A 20,652-nucleotide genomic window follows, 5' to 3' on the forward strand; every position below is an offset into this window, starting at 1 on the left:
GAGGGCCAGCAAGGCCCTGTGTAGGCTGAGAAAGGGGACTTGTGCTGCCTGCGGCTGGAGGGTTGGGGAGTGACCCCCAGCAGCCACAGGCCAGGCTTCCTCCTGCGAAGGGCAGGTGTTAGTGAGGAGCCCCGCCCCCGGGCACCCCGGGAAGTGTTAACATTCTGTTCAATGTTTTTCTTTTACTGGTAACATTATGCTCCAAACCCTTGCACCTGCTTTGTCTCAAGCGCTGTTACATACCCGTCAGTTTGGGTTCACTACAGACATGTCTGAGTGCCTTTGCTAAGGAGAGGGATGCACTGAGGTGAACCCAACTCCCATCTTCTCATGTGCTGTATATTTATACCTGCTCCTGTATTTTCCACTCCCTGCATCTGATGAAGTGGGCTCTAGCGCACGGAAGCTTGTGCCCAAATACCTTTGTTAGTCTCTAAGGTGCCACAAGGGCTCCTCGTTGTTTTTCCAGTGAGCTGGGAGGCCTGCTTCCATGGAGGCAGTGGATCGGTGCACATTGCGGGTGCCCAGAAAATAGGGGATTGGGCACTCAGGTGTGTAAGTTGCTAGTCTGCAGGAGGAAAGGGTGAGGCGCCTGGAGCAGAGCTGCCAGCAGCTGATGGCTGGGGAGCATTTCCCCGGGGCACAGGCAGGTCTCCCTCCCACCATGAGCAGGTGGAAGCGCTTCACCTGGGCACCACACGAAACCAGTCACTCCATGATATAGTTTGCATATAGCCCTGTTCTTTGGGGCACCTCCGAGCTGGTGCGTGGGCTGCGTGTGAGGGGGGTGCTGGCGGCAGCTGTTATGCTGTGGGGCGTGGGGGGGGGGTTGGAGCTAGGTTCCCATGTTGGTTGTGCGCTGGAGGCATGTCTGTGGCGTCAGGGCATTGGGGGCTCTACCCCCCCTTTAGCTGGCTTGATGCCTGATGGTGCTAGGTGGAGGTGGGTGACTAGGAGGCTGAGAATGCTAACGGCTGGCTATGCTGAGAAGCCTCGCGGGAGGGGAAGGGGCTTGGTGTGCGGCTGTTCCCGATAATGTGTGAAACACAGTCCAGCTATTGCTGAGTCTGAATGGGCTGTCTGTCCCCTGCACTGCAGAGCTGGCGAACAGGCGGAGAAAACCAGAAGAGCGAGATGACAGTAAGCAGCTGGTCCATCTCGGAGAGACAGGCATAATAAGATCCGGTAGTTGGAAGCTGTAGCTACACAAATTCAGTCTAGAAATAAGGCTCAATTTAAGTGCTGGTAATTAAGCCTGGGAGCAGCTTTCCTCAGGAGGGGGTGGATTCTCCGTCCTGGGAGGTCGTTCCATGGAGACGCTGCTGTAGCTCAGACCAGCTGATCACAGTGGTTCCTGTAGCCTTGGCATGGATGAAGAGTTTGCAGAGTGCTGTCAGCCCCTCAGATGAAAAGGGTGAAGGGCTCTCCCTGTTGTCTCATCACCTCTCGCCTGCCCTGTGTCAGCCCCGATGCTCCCAGGGAAAGGCCCTGGCCTGACACAGCACCGGGTCACGCTCCATTCCCTGCAGGACCCCCCAGGAGGAGGGGAACAGGCTCTTTGCGATACCCTGGGTAAGTCACTCCTGCAGCTGCTTCTGAAGTTGCCATAGAAACCATGGGTGTGCTAGAATGAGGCATCAACAGGGAAGCTCCTAATTAGTAATGAAGCAATACTCCAGCAGCCCACAAAATGTCCTGGCAGCTTGCCAAGGCCAGAGGGTCACGGTAAGCCTCTGACGCAGAAGACGAGCTCTACAGCAATGCTACTATTCTCAGAAAACAAAAGCAGCTTCTGCCGGGGGCGGTAGCTTAGGGAGTCTGGAGATCCAGGGCCATTTCTGTTTCAGACCAGGTGGAATGAGTCTGGAGGTTTCAGTTTACTCTTAGTGGCTGTTTTTCCGAAGGTCTAAACCAACCCGCAGCCTGGCACAATCCCCAGTCCTTGGTTCGGGTGGCTCGAGCAGCCACGGTGTGTTGGCAGAGGTGTGTGAGGGGCTGCAGGCCAGGAAGGAGGGCGCAGGAGGAGCAGTGGCAGAAGCTCTCCCACTTTCGACATGCGCTGTGCTAGGCCCAGCAACACTGTGAGTTCATCGGCTTCCTAAGTACGAATCCCTCCCTCCCCCCCCTGCCGACGTGGTGCCCCGTGGGCGGAAGGGTCTGTGTGACCAGTCCTACAGCACAGGCTAGACTAAGGCGATGCAACAAAGCTAGTGGATATTACAGTGCTGAGAGAGGCTGTCTGATTTTTTCTGAAACATCCAAAGTGCCAAGCCTTCATCTCTATGGAAATTACAGCAAACTCAACCCTTTGTGCTGAGCTTAGCTGGAGTATTTCCATCTCTAGGGGAACCAGACAGGTTATAAAACAACTAGCGGGCCAAGCAGTGAACTTCTCTTTCCATCCCTGCCCTGGCATCATGAGCCACAGGGCCGCCCAGAGGATTCCGGGGGCCCGGGGTCTTTGGTGGTGGCGGGGCCCCGCTTCAGCGGTAATTCGGTGGCGGGGGGTCCTTCCGCTCCGGGACCCGCCGCCAAAGTGCCCCAAAGTCCCGTGGCAGGGCCCCCCGCCACCGAATTACCACCGAAGACCCGGCACTTCGGCAGCAGGTCCCATTTCGGCGGTAATACGGCGGGGGGGGGTCCTTCCGCCCCAGGGCAGAAGGACCCCGCCCCCCGCCGCCGAAGATCCAGAGTGGAAGAAGCTCCAGGGGCCCAGGCCCCACGAGAGTTTTCTGGGGCCCCCAGAGCGAGTGAAGGACCCCGCTCCAGGGCCCCCGAAAAACTCTGGTGGGGGCCCCTGCGGGGCCCGGGGCCTGGGGAAAATTTCCCCCCCTCTGGTCAGCCCTGGTGAGCCAGGCCTCCCCACGCTGGCGCACCCTCTGAAAATCCATGCCTATGGCAAGTTCCAGCCCCCAAAAGCCTTACATTTGGGAGCTGCGGTCAGATTGAAAGTCAATGGGCTTAAGCTCTTAAGTCAGGAGTCACTGAAAATGTTGCTCTGTCTGATCAGCGTTCCCTGGTGCGCTACCGCTGGGGAGAGAGGTGTGAAATCCAATGCTGGAGGCGATGCTGGTGAGGGGTTTCAGAGGAGCAGCCGGGTTAGTCTGTATCCACAAAAAGAACAGGAGTCCTTGTGGCACCTTAGAGACTAACAAATTTATTTCAGCATAAGCTTTCGTGGGCTACAGCCCACTTCATCGGATGCATAGACTGGAACAGAGTGAGAAGATATTTATATACACACATACAGAGAACATGCAAAGGTGGGAGTTGCCCAACCAACTCTAAGAGGCTAATTAATTAAGATGAGCTGTTCTCATCAGGAGAAAAAAAACTTTTGTCGTGATCATCAAGATAACCCATTTCAGACAGTTGAAAAGAAGGTGTGAGGATATTAACATGGGGAAATAGATTCAATTTGTGTAATGACCCTGCCACTCCCTGTCTCTAGTCAAGCCCAAGTTAATGGTATCTAGTTTGCAAATTAATTCTAGTTCAAGCAGTTTCTCGTTGGGAGTCTGTTTTTGAAGCTTTTCTTTTGCAAAATTGTCACTGTTAAGTCTGTTACTGAGATGACAGCACTGGGTACCTCCCGGCAGCTTTCCCTGGTGTGCTATGGGGCGCTCCAGAGAGAGGTGTGAAATCCGACGCTGGGGGCATGGCTGGTAAGACGACAGCCTTGGGTACCTCCTGGCAGCTTTCCCTCCTGGTACTGAGCTGCAAGTATTACTGAGACCAAAGGGCCTTCCCTGGGGCTGGGCACGAGTTCCTGAAATTCCCACGCCCTGGCGTGTTCACGAGGCACAGACCAGCTTCACTTGGATGGTTTAATTCTGTTGTTCTTCTTCATCAGTTTAGTGCTAAAGTGCTAACGATGCCCCTGGCTGTGCCATGCTGAGCAGGGCCAGATCTGTAGCTGGCCTCTGCCCTGCCCTGAAGGCCCAGCTGGGAATGGAACTCTCAAGAGATACTCCTGTTGACTAAAGGCATAGCCAATTATTTGACAACACTCACAATTCGGTCTTAACAATGGTCAAGAGAGCAAATAACTGAACTTAGCCAAAGACAAAACCACACAATACGAACAGGAGACCTCCTACGCCTACTTCCAGGAGCAGTTCGTACCTCGCAGCATGTTCCCTGTGGAAGTGGGAAACGGGATACATGGAATTTGGACGCAGACAGACGCAGATGCTTACACAGGTTTGCTTTGGAAATATGCATTTGAACTAGCTATATTTATAATAAGGTTTTACAGGTTACAAAACTCTCTCCGTCACTAAAATCCAACCCACCACTTGGTAACAGAACCATCGCTTGTTGTTTTGTTCTGTACTTTTCTTCTCTCTCTTTTGGATACTGTTCCCAGGATTGATGAGTCGTGGAAGTACTCCCTATTCATACGTGGACACCACATTCATGTGCTGGGCACTGATAGTCTTCCTATTTTCTAGTGCCAAAGCTGACTTCAGGTTTGCAAAGGGTTGTGGGATACAGAATTGTGGGGAGATCACAATACATTCAGTTACTATAACGTCCCAACACACACGTATAGATAGTATATTAATACCATGAATGTAATAGGCTTGTACTGTTTTAGCAAACTGCATTGTCAGCAATATATAATTAATGCACTTAAAACTATTACTCCTTAAACTAGAATAGGCATTAGTATAATGTAACCCACAATGTTATGACTGTGAAGAGTAAAACAGAAATTTGGAGTAGTGACATCACAAGTGAGGTCTCCATTAATACATTTCTTATAATTAATGATTTTATGTGATGGGGGTGTTCACCCCACACTGGCAAAGAAGGGGTTAAAAGCAGCCTAGGGAGGCTGTGAAGGGAGCAGCCAATCCGAGAGAGGCTGTAAGGAGCAGCCAATCAGGGCCCATATAAAAAGAGCTGTGGGGCCAGAGCAGGGTCAGTTGCTGCTGGGAGCTGGAGGAGAGAGGACTGTGTCTCTAGCAGGGTGAGAGACCTGCGACACCTTGGATGAGCGGCTACTGGCAGGGACCAGGGGAGTGAGAGGAGCTCCTGGCCGGCAGCTGGGGCCATGGGGAAGTGGCCAGGGAGACATAGCAGCAGTAAGAAGAATTTGAGATGCAGCTACAGAGTCTCCGGGCTGGGGCCTGGAGTAGTGGGCAGGCCTGGGTCCTCGCCACTGGGGAAGTGGCTGGACCGGGAGATACTTCCCCTGCCCCGGAAGGGGGAACACGGACAGTGACACAGCCGCAGGGCCAAGGATGCTGCAGTACTTGGACTGAGGCGGGTCTGCAGGTGGAGACAACGATGGCGAGGTACCACCAGGTCAGGGCACACCGGCTAGCCGAGCTAATCCCCTGAGATAACCGGCAGGGGGGAGCCAGTCTGGTGAGTGAACCCTGGGACACGACAGGTCACCCAGACTAGTGGTTGTCGCCAGCTGGTAAACTTCATCAGGCAGGAGCAGCTAACTTTCCTGTCTCCTTATATTGGTCCAGGCCTCCATGGCCACAGATTGGAGTCTCGATGCCAAAACCATCTGTCAAGGTTCCTTCCCCACTCTGAACTTTAGGGTACAGATGTGGGGATCTGCATGGACACTTCTAAGCTTAATTACCAGCTTAGATCTGGTATCGCTGCCACCATCCAGATCCCTCCGTCTGGAACTCCCCTTTTCCCCCCAAAACCTTCCCCTCCCAGGGTAGCCTTGAGAGTCTTCACCAATTTCCTGGTGAACACAGATCCAAACCCCTTGGATCTTAAAACAAGGAGAAATTAACCATCCCCCCTCCTTTCTCCCACCAACTCCTGGTGGATCCAGATCCAACCCCCTTGGATCTAAAAACAAGGAAAAATCAATCAGGTATTAAGAAAAAGGCTTTTAATTAAAGAAAAGAAAGGTAAAAGAAAACCCGCTGGGAGAGATTAGCAAACCAGCTACTCTCACAGACAACAGATTCAAAACACAGAGGATGTTCCCCTGGGCATAAATTTAGTTACACAAAAAAATACCCAAATTTGATAATTCCCTTAATGGTATCAAGACAAGTTACAAAGAAAATAAACATAAACCTATTTATCCCTTTCTAAAACTTACTACTTTGATAAGAGGCTGGTTCCTTGATCTTTTTCACTCCGGCTGAAACTGAAAACTCTCAACAAAGGAAAACTTCCCTCTTTTTTTTTAAACATCTTGTTCCCCCATTGGTTCCTCTGGTCAGGTGTCAGCTAGGCTAGGTGAACTTTTTAACCCTTTACAGGTAAAAGAGGCATTAACCCTTAACCATCTGTTTATGACACCATCACATTTATGTACAAATTGGCAGCCCAAACAACAAGCCACATGTGGTGCTGAGTGATACGTTCCTTATCCTTATCGCTGGCTGCCAGGTAACCTACCCCGTGGAGAGCTCAGTGGTTTGAGCATTGGCCTCCTAAACTCAGGGTTGTGAGTTCAATCCTTGAGGGGGTCATTTAGGGGATCTGGGGCAAAAATCTCCCTAGGGTGGGACTTAGTCCTGCTGTGAAGGCAGGGGACTGGACTTAATGACCTTTCAAGGTCCCTTCCAGGTCTATAAGAGTTTGGTTCTGTTTTTTAATCTGGAGCCATACCTGTCAGCTGGTGCAGCGTCAGGCTCCAGTGTGGGTAAAGAGACCGTAAAGGGAATGTACATTGCGTCTGACACCAGGCAGGATTGTTCTGAACAATGTGCACCTCAGTTAGGGTTCAGGGCCACAGGCCCCAAATGATAAATTGTGCTCAGTGGAAGTTGTTGACATGAGTTAATGCAGTGCCCGCTTACAGCCACCTTCGTTATACACTGTGGGCAATGCCATTTAGCCAACTGCTCATCATTAATAAGAGCAGGCAGATCCCTTTCTTTGCTATTCCATAATGAGCTCGTTGTTGTAGTTAACATAACTCCCACAAGCAGTGCAAGTCATTTCTCTACCTGCACGATTTTCTTTGCTTTCTTATTATTTTCTGTGATTAATTCACTACGTTTTCCTTGTGTTTTAGTTAAACAGTGGAACATGTTATGCGTATCATACACTGTACACCATTCTCCAGTAGCTAGGCCTTCGATGTCATGAATTATAGCGACGATTTCTGCTGCCTGATGCTCAAAATAGTTAGTGTCTTTTTAGATTTTCCATACCAGCCCTGTTGCAAATAGACATTCCCGAGCCAAATTATCCTGACGTGTGACCACTATTCCAGCTCAGTGTTGGAGTCTCCTAGTTCAAAAGATACCAGACAGTGGATAGTCTCTAGCCCAGCCACTGAGTCTCATGTACGTCCCTGATACAATGTTGCCATATTAACAAAGACACACACTACAATACCTTTGCTTTCACACAAAACAAATTTAGCAATATTCCAAAGAGAGATTTAAAACCACAGGTATATGGATAAACTCTCTTAGCTTAATAATACACACTTTAAATAACAGTTAGACCTGGCCTGACCAGTGGTCTTTATAATATCTGTATAGTCAACTGTAATATCTACTCAGTCGTCCATATACAGTAGGTTGAAGTGTAGTTGACCAGTCTGTTTATAAAGGATTGTATCTTTTCTTTTTCCAACACCCAGGTGTTTCTTTACTGTGCACTGATACATTCTGGTGTCTCCATTCTGTGGGCCGCACCCTTACACAGCTTACGTTGGTTAACATGATGAACTGCTCCATTTTTTTTGTTTCCAGTGACCTGAATTTATACACAGATGAGCTCAGTTTGTTCACAGTGTGATGGGGGACCAAGCCGTCTGAGACAAGTTAGACTTCTGTACAGGATATGACAGAAGCTCAACCTAGTCTTTTCCTCTTTCATTATTTTTCTTGTTCCTTTTTAAAATACATTTTCGCTTTTTGTTTTGAATTTCTCAATTCTTTAGCACCAATATACCTGTTCAAGAGGCTTTTGCAGTTTTTGCAGTAAGATGTTCATTTTTACTTCCATAACATGTTCATTACTAGTTTTCCATAATAGCTCTTGTGGTGTTTGACTACAGGTGCTCACAATCTTCTGTGAGAAAAGGTATTGCTCCCCCCAAGCACTGTGTTTTAGCTGTAGCATCAGCAACAGCTAAATCAGCCCAAGTCTTTTAGAGTTTGTTTGTTAGAATCATAGAATCATAGAATATCAGGGTTGGAAGAGACCTCAGGAAGTATCTAGTCCAACCCCCTGCTCAAAGCAGGACCAATTCCCAACTAAATCATCCCAGCCAGGGCTTTGTCAAGCCTGACCTTAAAAACCTCTAAGGAAGGAGATTCCACCACCTCCCTAGGGAACCCATTCCAGTGCTTCACCACCCTCCTAGTGAAATAGTGTTTCCTAATATCCAACCTAAACCTCCCCCACTGCAACTTGAGACCATTACTCCTTGTTCTGTCATCTGCTACCACTGAGAACAGCCGAGCTCCATCCTCTTTGGAACCCCCTTCAGGTAGTTGAAAGCAGCTATCAAATCCCCCCTCACTCTTCTCTTCTGCAGACTAAACAATCCAAGTTCCCTCAGCTTCTCCTCATACATCATGTGCTCCAGCCCCCTAATCATTTTTGTTGCCCTCCGCTGGACTCTTTGCAATTTATCCACATCCTTCTTGTAGTGTGGGGCCCAAAACTGGACACAGTACTCCAAATGAGGCCTCACCAGTGCTGAATAGAGGGGAATGGTCACATCCCTCGATCTGCTGGCAATGCCCCTACTTATACAGCCCAAAATGCCATTAGCCTTCTTGGCAACAAGGGCACACTGTTGACTCATATCCAGCTTCTCGTCCACCGTAACCCCTAGGTCCTTTGCTGCAGAACTGCTGCCCAGCCATTCGGTCCCTAGTCTGTAGCAGTGCCTGGGATTCTTCCGTCCTAAGTGCAGGACTCTGCACTTGCCCTTAGTTATAACACTTACAGGTTTGAGTATTTTAAAGCACAAACCTTAACAACCGATACATTTGGTAACATAGCACAAAAAGCTAGTATAAAAGGTAAAGCAAAATGAAGTTTAAATGCAGGCTCATGTAAATACTTTGAGAGTAATAAACTTTTATGACATTTGCATGTGCTGGTGAAATTTGTTTGTTTGGTTAGCGTCAACATTCTGCAACAGAACCAGACTCTTGATTTGTTTCACATTTTGGCCATAACATACTTACAACTATATTTTTGTATTTAATAAAGGTATAAACAAGGTTTTATACAAATCTAACAAATTATGATTTTGTTAATTGCTTTTGCATTGATGTTCAGGTTTTTCCCTACAGTATTTTTGTTTCCTTTGAACAAAAAGCTTTTCATTAATAATAAAACTTCTTTGTTTGCAACTGAATTATTATTGAGGCAGAAATGTATGTACATATATTTATAACCAAAGCTTTTAGAGCTTTTCAGAAATAATGAAATTGGTATTATGATGCTTATGACCCAATCATAATATTAAAATAGTGTGGGTACTGTTAGCCAAAAGGGCTCGTTTCCCCCTGGAGCTTACCTAATTACACCAAGGAGGCACGGAGACAGGAAGACGAGTACCACACCCTTTATTGATCGGTCAGCTGAGCGGGTGCTCTGATCGGCTAGTGCCAGAAGAGAGACACACCACACATGGCCAAACGGGCCTACCTTTATACCCAGTAACAAACAACTTTGTTGACGTCTCATTTACGTTATTTGGCTGACCTATAGACCCTGTACATGGATCTATTAGGGGATAATTGGGTACGCAGGATACATATATCATTTTGTGGGGGCTACAAGATACATACAGCTGTTGAGGATACATTTGTCATTCTGAAGGGGAAACAAGATACACCCGTTGACCCTTTGTACTAGATACTTTGGATACATACATGTGAACGCAGCTGCATACACTTGGGGAGCCAAACAAGCTGATAAGCGAAAGAGCTGACATAGGTAAATACACGGCCTTCAGTCTAATAAGTTCTGTAAGCTTTCCAACACGGTTTGGGCAAGCATAGCATAACTTTGGTTCACTCAGGCCTAATACAAAAAGGCTTCATTAGCACTATGATTTTCCAACAGTACCACTAATGTTATTAATATTTTTAATAATTATGAGTGCAAAATTGATTATCGCAATAAAAAGGTAAAATAAAAATAGTCCTGTGACACTTACAACATAGCATACAGGACTAGCTTACAATTAAAGCTGAATGGTGCCAAAATTGTATTTAATAACGATGCAAGAGAAGACATTGAGAGCTTAAAGGCATTAAGGCAATGCATTTTAGAAAACAAAAAAAGCTAAACAAAATAAACATTTAATTAGGCAGGTTTTTTTACCTTTTTTATTTAAAATTTTAGCACGAATTAATAAAAATCCCTATTAAGTTATTTGCCCCCTTGGTTGTCTTAATTAAATTAACACAAGGTCACGTCCATCACTTTATATAGCTTTTAGCTTCGAACACGAAAAAACCCCATGTTTCCTGTTAGTTAGCAGCTAGGATCAGAAGCAGAGTTAGCATTTTTGTTGCTTGGCAACCATATCTTCAAGAAAGTCAGGCGTGTCTTAAGCTGTTGCATTGCTGAAGGGTTAAATCGTTAATCTTCCAGGTCTTATTTAAAGTGAAGTTCTTACCCTAAGCAGGTGGCTGGTATCTTTTTTTTCCCAGTTTCTGTCTCTTTCTGCGATGGGTTTTTTTTGCAATAACCACAATACAGTATTAACGTTTAAAAGAGAGAGAGGGCAGAAGCAAGGAGGAAGCAGGGTAGGAGAGGGAGACATGAGCCAAGGGAGATTAGTTGACTCTTTGTGATGCATTTCAAAGCAGAGGTGGCAGCAGTTTGTTCAGCAAACAGAGCGAGAAAGGAAAAGAAAGGGGCGGGTTTGAAAATATTAGCGAACAAAGGTTATATTCTTGGCTCTGGGAGGGGAGTGGGTTTCCGTGGGTTAGAACAGTGGGGGCTGGGCACCAGGCCTTCTGGGTTTTATCCGGGTTCTGGGAGGAGAGTGGGCACTGCTGCCTGTCCCTGAAAAACCAGAACCTCTCCTTTTAGCTCCCCTCTCCTTCCTACATGCTGAGGGATCTGCCAAGGTCCCCTCTGGCTGCAGTTAACTGTTCGCGGGCCCCTCAATTTTCAGGGTGCCCCTGCCAGCCTAACCCCGTAGGACAGCCTGCTGCAAGTGACCCCCAAAGTCCAACCTCCATGAGGTTACTCTCCCCAATGAATCCAAACGAGCAAGTTATGACCCGTAGCCCAAAGCACTAGCTTTAGCATTTCACTTTACTGAGCAGGAACCCCAGGCGTTAGCTTGAGCAGCTGTGTAAGGCTTTGAGGCCTATGGGTTTTGGCCACAGAGCAATGGCCCCACGGTTACCTTGAGTTTTGGGGAACTGGGAATTGTGTGCTTAAGGGGGGAGTTGGTACCCAATGAACATTGAACTGATACGAGCCTTGGATATTGTAGGACAGAAACGTTGGCAGATGGTTAACCACATGCATATGATAATAAGGTAAGATCATTAAAGTACTAACCTGCAGGATAAGGACACCCCAACAGTATTAGGGTGAGGAAGTTAGACATGATCAAGGGAGGCCTGGGCATTTGAATGAATATTCACGACAACCAGTAGGCCCTACGACAGGCCAGAACACCATGCAAAGGGAGGATCGGGACCATCGGATTTGTTTGGCATGCCAGGGACAGAGTAGGCCCTTTGTCTGGATCCCCAAAGAAGGGTGTGGGTAGATGCACAGAATGGTACGAGAGGGCACAGTAGCTTTGTCTGACTGCTGTAGCTCTGTGATTTGGAGCTGTTGTTAATCGTGCTAATGCAAGTGGCTAAAGCTGTGGTTTTCCCTCAGTGTGTCATCGTTGTGCGCACCGGGGTTCCCAACCAGATATTGAACTCACTACCCTGGATTCTGCCGCATCTGATTCTGGGACTAGAGCCCTGCAATCCCCCAGCTCTTTGAATCTGAATTAACTAGAAATTATTAATAATCAATAACTATTGAATTGGGCAACAGACCTCTCGCCAAATCGGTTTGATTAATGCTTGGCTAATGCCCCTGACTTGCCAATTATTGACTAAAAGGTGCAGCCAGTTGTTTGACTATACTCATGGTTCATTCTTAAAAATGTTCAAGAGACCAAATAACTGAGCTTAGCCAAATGTATTGACTAAAGAAAAAGCAGTAGCCTATAAAAGGAGCACACACACCATCTGAGAAGCAATACTTATCTCACAGCATGTTCACCTTACAAAGAAGGTCTGTTTCGGAAATATGCATTTAAACTAGCTATATTTATAGTGTGGTTTTTACAAGTTACAAAACTCTATACATCACCAAACCCAACCCAGTTTGTAACAGTTCCTTAGCTTGTTGTGTTCTGCACTTTCCTTCTCTCTCGCTTGGATACGGCATTCCCAGAGCTGATGCGCTGTGGGGGGTACATCTACACAGCACCCGAGTTCCAGCCTGAGCCATGGCTACACAGCTATTTTTAGCACTGTAGGGCCAGACCCACAAGCCTGAGACTGTCAACCTGGGTCCTGAGACTCTCAGCCATGGCTGCTGCTCACTGTGTAGACGTACCCAATAGGACTTGGACACGACGTTCATGTAGCTCGACTGCTACAGGCTTCCTATTTTCTGCACCTTTTGTCTCCTCCAGGCCAGGCTACTGCTCTGTGTGTGGCTTCAGCTAGTGCTGAATATGACTGCTCCCTGCTTACTGAAGGAGGATAGTGTGAGAACACAACACCTCTCCTCTGTACATTTCCTTGGCATCTCCTCCGGTTTCTGTTGCAATTCAAAGTGTTTATTTTCATGTATACAAAGGAAAGCCCAGTATGGTTTGGGACCTGGCAATCTAGCAGCGTGATTCTCTCCCTCTGCACCTTGAGATGTTTGAGACTAAGTGTGAAGTTTGAATTCTTCACTCTGGTCTGGAGCTGAATGTTCTCAGCTGTGGAACTTGTGCCCACCTGGATTCAACTTTGTTGACATTCAAGGAATAATACATAGTTGATAGTTTTAGTCAGGCATTTGCCCACCCTGGGCTAAAGCTGTGGGGTGGTTGCCTAAAGCTAGATTCCTAAATTCATATTCAGATTACCTACAGGGTTTAGGAGCCTAATTTCCAGAGATGTTGAGCACTTGTGGCTCTTATAGAAACAAATTGCAACGGTGGTTGTTCAACACTCCTGGAAATCAGGCCACTTAGGTGTCTACCTACACACCCAAGTGTTAAAAAGTTGGCAATAGAGGTTTTCTCCATCTGGCAACTCAGGCTGGTTGAGATGAGGTAATCGCTGCTGCCCATTGTTGGAAAGATACCTGATGCTTTTTTTGAAGCATACATAATGGGCCCACAGACATGGCAATAGACACAAAATAATGCATTTAATAATGAAAGGTCAGAGTGAGGCTCGAGACAGGTTTGTGTGCTCAGGAGATTCAGCTGCAGTTCCTGGCTTTGCTGTGTGTCCTGTGTGACCCTGTGTAAACCACTTAATCTCTCTGGGTTCAGTTCTACACCTGTAAAATGAGCAGCATCCTCCTTTCTCCCACATGCTGTCTGTCTGGTGTAGGTGTGTTTTAAGCCCTTTGTCTCCTACTGTGTGTTTGTATAATACCTCGTCAGTAGAGCCCAGATCTTGGTTGAGGCTCGAGGTGGCACCATGACACAGAAATGACTTTATAGTCTAGAGAACAGGTGCCTGCTCAGGATGCAGTTTGTCAGGAGTGACACATCTTCTGTAAAGAGCCCCAACGGGGTTTCAGACTGGAGGCTGTCTCTGTTGAGGGTAAGGATAAGAAGTGTCAGACGGGACATGTCCATTCAGTGTTAGAAAGGACAGAATCTTAGTTACTTTTTAGCAACCTATGGAAAATAGGCAGAGTGCTGATTGAGTAAGATGTCTTTGTATGAGACAAGAGAATTCGCCTGCTTAGATCAAAAGCATTTCAAGTTGTCTCCTCAGCATTGCCACCGATCTAACTGTATAGATGGTTGGTGAAAGACTAAAAATACCAAGACCTGAAAGAAAAAAAAACAAAGAAAATAGCAGTCCTTGTTTTCTCGGTCTTCCTTCCCTGACCTTACATCTGGTGACTACCACGCACAGGGACGCAAGTCTGAGCTGAGCTCACATCTAGGGCTAGAATGTTCTAGGACAGGGCTTCTCAAAGTCGGGCCGCCGCTTGTTCAGGGAAAGCCCCTGGCGGGCCGGGCCGGTGTGTTTACCTGCCACCTCTGCAGGTTTGGCCAATCACGGCTCCCATTGGTCGCGGATTCTTTTGTAGCTCTTCACAGTCCGCTTTGGACTTAACTATCTTGAGTAGTTTTGTGTCATCTACACATTTTGCCACCTCACTGTTTACCCCTTTTCCCAGAGCATTTATGAATATGTTGAGCAGGTCTGGTTCCAGGACAGATCCTTGGAGGACCCTGCTATTTACCTCTCCACTGTGAAAACCGACCACTTATTCCTACCCTTTGTTCCCTATCTTTTAACCAGCTACTGATCCATGAGAGAACCCTCCCACTTATCCCATGCCCCAGTACTCTAGCAACCCACACTGAACCCTGCAGGGGGCCTCAGATCCAGTCTCTAGTTTCAAGGCTATTTTGACTGATACAGAGCAGACTAAATATGGTGCATTTACGGGATACTTGGCATTTATATGGCCCTTTGCATGCTCAAAGTGCTTCTACAGATTTAAAGTAAACCGAATACGAGAGGATGCCTCATGCTTGAAGTCCTTAGACACATACACTGTGTTCCCTACAGAGATGCAGAGCTGCCCAGAGGATTCAGGGGGCTGGGGCAGGGCCAGGGCTTTGGCGGCAATTCAGCGGTGGGTCCCTCTCAGAGGGAAGGACCCGCTGCTGAACTGCCGCTGAAGAATGAAGTGGTGGCAGTAGAGCAGCCGAAGTGCCGCTGATCGCAGCTTTTTTTCTTCCTCCCCCCCACCCCCCCGCCACTTGCAGCGCTTGCACTCACCGGGCGGCGCTCCGAGACTTCGGCAGCACTTCAGCAGCGGGTCCTTCACTCGCTCCGAGTCTTCCACCACCGAAGACCTGGAGCGAGGGAAGGGCCCGCTGCCGAAAACCCAGAGCAGCTCGTGGGGCCCCTGTGGGGGCCTGGGGCAAATTGCCCCCTTCCCCCCTTGCCCCCCCAGGCGGCCCTGCAGAGATGCTATATTCCCTAGCTGTGACGTTATGACTGTGATATAATATCTCATCGAAAGATGACAGGAACAGAAAGAGTTAATTAACTCATAGACTGACCTGACCCATGGGTGAACCTTAAGGACGGATTAGGAAGATCTGTAAATGACTAGAGCTTTGAAATGCAAGTCTGCATTGTTAGAGGTAGAAGGGGAGATGTTTGCTCAGGTCTTGGGATGCAAACAAACAAGTCTTGTCTATTGCTATAGTTTTAATTCAAAGATCAAAAAAAAAGGAATATTAACATTTATAATGATACTTGAGTAAAATAGTATTATTGTCTCTGTGTCTCTTTGAAGGTTGTGCTAACCTGTATCTGAACTGTTTAATGGGTAAATTACTCTGTGCTAATTGCCAGGATGTTTGGGAGAAGGAGTTGAGCCTATTGTTTTCTCAGGCCAAAAGGCTGCTGGAAATGTATAAAAAGCCTGGGACACGATCCTTCTTCATCTCAGATCTGCTTTGGGTTTCAAGAGGCCATAAGGATTGAGATCCCCAGTCATTGACTGGAGCCACCCTGAATATGGACATTGGACTATAACCTATGGACTATTTCTAAAGGGACTTTTGGCAACTACAAGCTCATCTCTGCTGTGTATCTGAACCTCAAGAATTGAATTCAAGTCTGTCTGTAGATTAATCTTTTAACCAACACTCTCTATCTTTTCTTTTTTAATAAATTTTAGCTTAGTTAATAAGAATTGGCTATAGCGTGTATTTAAGATCTAAGTTATAATTGGACCTGGGTATGTGGCTGATCCTTTGGGATTGGAAGAACCTTTTCTTTTATATGATGAAGTAAGATTCTCAGGAATCATCATCATATCTGACAGGTGTGTCTGGACGGAGGCCTGAGGCTGGGCACTTTAAGGGAACTGCGTGGTTTGGACTTCTAAGTGACCAGTGAGGTACTGTAGAAGCTGTTTTATGCTGGTTGGTAAATCTAAGTATTGGAATAACCACCAGCATTTGGTTTGCAGTTCACCCTGATTGAGTGACCTCAGCTGGCTCCCACAGTGGCGTAGTCGGGCTTGGATCCACAGAACCAGGTCAATTAAGCTCACGCTATCCAAATTGGAATTTTGGTATTGAGAGTTTGGTTGGTTAAAGAGCAGTTGCAATGGGTGAGCAAAGAGCATATGAGGGTCTTGACAAAAAAGCCCTGGAAGATTTGTGTTCAGGAAAGGGGATAAGCTTTAGAAAGAAAGCTACAAATCAAGAAATGAGAGATCTGTTAACGGCCAGTGATCAGGAGGCAGGAGCACAGCCCTTACCTGATGCTACAGAAAATGCAGAAACAATTAGAATAAATAAGGCAGCAAATAAACTGCAACTGGAGCATGAACAGAAACTAGCAGATCTTCGATTGCTGGAAAGGCAAAAAATAGCTGAATTCGAAAGAGAAGCTGCTGAAAGAAAGAAAGAAGCTGCTAAAAGAAAGAAGGAGGCTGATGAGAGAGAAGAAACGTCTGGAATTACTGGCTGCTGAAAAGAAAGCTCGCCAGAGGCAACAGAAGCTGAAACAGGAGACCCAGAAGATGCAACAAGAAACTGCCAGGCTTCGGCTCCAAGTCAAAAAAGCAATGGAAGAACAGCAGAAACTGTATCCTCTTAAAAGTCCAGTTTATAACAATGTTGATATGTGGTATTATTCTGGGCAGTTTTCTGTGTTTAACCAGTTTTGCTATGGCTGGGGAGAGGGGGATTCTAACCTGGTGGGTAATAGCTGTTTGTCTGTGCCAGAAAGCAGTGTGTCTGTAAATGAAGTTTCTGAATGTCTGTTTAATGTCTCAGAAGTAAATCTGAAGTTAAATCAGGAGCAGAAAGATCTCCTGGGTGAGGAAAATGTTTCTCAAAAGCAAATTAAAGTAAATACTCAAGTGGAAGCCCTAACTGAGGAAGGAGAGGGTAGATTTGTGATGGGTAATGGATTGGTGGCTAGTACAGCTTGTAAAAGTGAACCTGAAAAGAATAACTGTGGTTTGCTGGAAGTAGCTCAGTGTAGTGAGAAAAACAGCAGTTTATCTGTTGGGAGAGGCAATGTGCCTGGCAGGAAAAGTCTGGATAAGCCTAGGCAGCCTTGTGAGCTAATGGCTTTGTCTAGTCAGCAGTTTGGAAAGGGAGGGATAGTGGAAAATAAGTGTCCCTGTCCCTTACCTGTGCCCTGTGTGGAGAAATGTGACAGTGAAGGCAATGTGCCTGTGTCTGTCAGGGGTATTGACTTGCCTATGGAGGGAGCTACCCCAGTCTCCAAGCAGTTGTCTGTGAACAGCCCTATGTGCTGGGACAAGGGAAGTGAAATCCCAAGCTGTGTGTCTGGTGAAGGAGAATGTGTCTCCGGCTATTCTGTGTCTGTGGAGCAGACAGAAGGTGCCTTTCAGCCTGTAATGGTTAAGGGTGATTCAGTTGTCTCGGAGTTGGTTGTAAATACAGCTAAAGCCCAGGAAGGGAATAATCCTGAGTTTGTGTCTGCTGGGGAGAATGGCACTGTGACTAGGTTGCATCCAGTTAGTGTCATAGCAAGGTCCCAAAGACCAGACAGTTCTGGTGCTTGTAGTTTGCCAGTTGCTAATGTGTGGTTGGAAAAGGGTGTAGCAACTCTGTCTGATCAGAGTGATACCCTAGCCAGGGCACAAGGAGAGCATAAAGGTGATTTAATTGTGTTACCTACTGGCAGTCTAACAACTTGTAACAAGAAAGAAAAGATTCCTGAACTTGTGGGTGTTGAGCCTGACAACATGCAAGTTGCCAGTGACTATGAGGAAAGTTGCAGAGGGAAGGAGAAAACCTCTAACCTTTTATCTAGTGAGTCTATAAGTTTGCCTAAAAGGGAATTGTGTAGAAATCTGCCTGAAGGGCCAAAGGTGATCATAAATGTAAGTAAAACCCAGAAAGAGTCTGTGGTTGCTCAGGGAAGTGTTCCTTTAGAGCAAGCCCTAGGTGAAGAGGGTAAAAGCAGAATTTCTGTGAAAGGTAAATTATTGCTTAAAGAAGCTGCTAAGGAGAGAAATCCTCCTGGTAATCTGTGCAAGCAGTTTGGTACAACTGAAGGGTGTGAAAGTGATTTAATCAAGAAAGTTTCAGTTCCTGACAGCCAAAAATTTTCTGTTGTAAATGGATCCACTGACTTTCCTTGTGAAAGATCCAGTGTGGGCAGCTTTGAAAAGGTCTCAGATGGAGTAAGAGATGTTAAGAAAGTTGAGCAGCCCCATAACCAAGTGGCTGTGTGTGGCCAGTGTGTTGGGAAAACAATGGTGTTGGAACAGAACCATCTCCATGCTAATTCTGTGAGTGAGCAGTCTGTGCTTCAGGGGCTGAGGACAGATTTGGTTACTGGTGTGTCAGGGCAGATCCAATCCACTATTGTTCTCAGTAAGTTTTACCTTAAGTTCGTAAAAAGATTCAATCATGTTATTGAACATGAGTTGGGTAAACCATTTCTGTTATACAGTGACATGGCTCCTAACCCACTACAAGCTGTAATGAGACAGAACCCAGGATGGGGAGCCTTTGGGATGCAGTCAGTGATGTTTGTGTCATCCCTTCCTGCATCAATTTTGTGACGTTATGACTGTGATATAATATCTCATCGAAAGATGACAGGAACAGAAAGAGTTAATTAACTCATAGACTGACCTGACCCATGGGTGAACCTTAAGGACGGATTAGGAAGATATGTAAATGAATAGAGCTTTGAAATGCAAGTCTGCATTGTTAGAGGTAGAAGGGGAGATGTTTGCTCAGGTCTTGGGATGCAAACAAACAAGTCTTGTCTATTGCTATAGTTTTAATTCAAAGATCAAAAAAAGGAATATTAACATTTATAATGATACTTGAGTAAAATAGTATTATTGTCTCTGTGTCTCTTTGAAGGTTGTGCTAACCTGTATCTGAACTGTTTAATGGGTAAATTACTCTGTGCTAATTGCCAGGATGTTTGGGAGAAGGAGTTGAGCCTATTGTTTTCTCAGGCCAAAAGGCTGCTGGAAATGTATAAAAAGCCTGGGACACGATCCTACTTCATCTCAGATCTGCTTTGGGTTTCAAGAGGGGGAAACCTTAAGCCATAAGGATTGAGATCCCCAGTCATTGACTGGAGCCACCCTGAATATGGACATTGGACTATAACCTATGGACTATTTCTAAAGGGACTTTTGGCAACTACAAGCTCATCTCTGCTGTGTATCTGAACCTCAAGAATTGAATTCAAGTCTGTCTGTAGATTAATCTTTTAACCAACACTCTCTATCTTTTCTTTTTTAATAAATTTTAGCTTAGTTAATAAGAATTGGCTATAGCGTGTATTTTGGGTAAGATCTAAGTTATAATTGGACCTGGGTATGTGGCTGATCCTTTGGGATTGGAAGAACCTTTTCTTTTATATGATGAAGTAAGATTCTCAGGAATCATCATCATATCTGACAGGTGTGTCTGGACGGAGGCCTGAGGCTGGGCACTTTATGGTTTGGACTTCTAAGTGACCAGTGAGGTACTGTAGAAGCTGTTTTGTGCTGGTTGGTAAATCTAAGTATTGGAATAACCACCAGCGTTTGGGGTTTGTCTGCCCCGTTTGGTTTGCAGTTCACCCTGATTGAGTGACCTCAGCTGGCTCCCACGGGCAGCACCGTCACACTAGCCAAGACTGGTTGGGAAACCGCCCTCCCCTCAACTCTGTTCCTTAGAGATGGTGTATTCCCTGCTGGGTGAGCTCTCGCCTTTGTGCTTCATGGTGCAGGTTAATTGCATATTAATTCAAGTTCAGCAGCCTCTCTTTGGAGTCTGTTTTTGAAGTTTTTTTGTTGCAAAATTGCCACCTTCAAGTCTGTCACTGAGTGGTTAGAGAGGTTGAAGTGTTCTCCCACTGGTTTTTGAATGTTATGATTCCTGATGTCAGATTTGTGTCCATTTATTCTTTTGCATAGAGACTGTCCGGTTTGGCCAATGTATACGGCAGAGGGGCATTGCTGGCACATGATGGCATATATCACGTTGGTAGATGTGCAGGTGAACGAGCCCCTGATGGTGTGGCTGATGTGATTAGGTTCTATGATGGTGTCACTTGAATAGATATGTGGACAGAGTTGGCATTGGGCTTTGTTGCAAGGATAGGTTCCTGGGTTAGTGTTTATGTTGTATGGTGTGCAGTTGCTGGTGACTATTTGCTTCAGGTTTAGGGGCTGTCTGTAAGCGAGGACTGGTCTGTCTCCCAAGATCTGTGAGAGTGAGGGATCATCTTTCAGGATAGGTTGTAGATCTTTGATGATGCGCTGGAGAGGTTTTAGTTGGGGGCTGAAGGTGATGGCTAGTTGCGTTCTGCTATTTTCTTTGTTGGGCCTGTCCTGTAGTAGGTGGCTTCTGGGTACTCTTCTGGCTCTGTAAACTAGATACTATTAACTGTGGGTTAAACAAAGACTGGGAATGGTTGGGTCATTACACCAATTGAATCTATTTCC

At 46.4% G+C, this 20,652-nt stretch overlaps 1 protein-coding gene across 4 annotated transcripts in view; it reads left to right on the forward strand.

The window, feature by feature from the left end:
* The first annotated feature begins 1,680 nt into the window (after positions 1 to 1,680).
* Positions 1,681 to 20,652, forward strand: part of IHO1 (interactor of HORMAD1 1) — a 79,967-nt gene continuing 60,995 nt past the window's right edge. For 2 of the 4 annotated variants that reach the window (XM_039482282.1, XM_039482283.1), the window contains exon 1: positions 1,770 to 2,081. The gene's annotated coding sequence lies outside the window, so the exon portion shown is untranslated. Of the gene's footprint in view, positions 1,726 to 1,769; positions 2,082 to 4,961; positions 5,377 to 20,652 lie in introns of those variants that run through there. The other 2 variants (XM_039482281.1, XM_039482280.1) reach the window with 2 other exon arrangements.

The sequence above is a fragment of the Mauremys reevesii genome, linkage group 7 (genome assembly GCF_016161935.1).
Source record: "Mauremys reevesii isolate NIE-2019 linkage group 7, ASM1616193v1, whole genome shotgun sequence".
NCBI lineage: Eukaryota > Metazoa > Chordata > Testudines > Geoemydidae > Mauremys > Mauremys reevesii.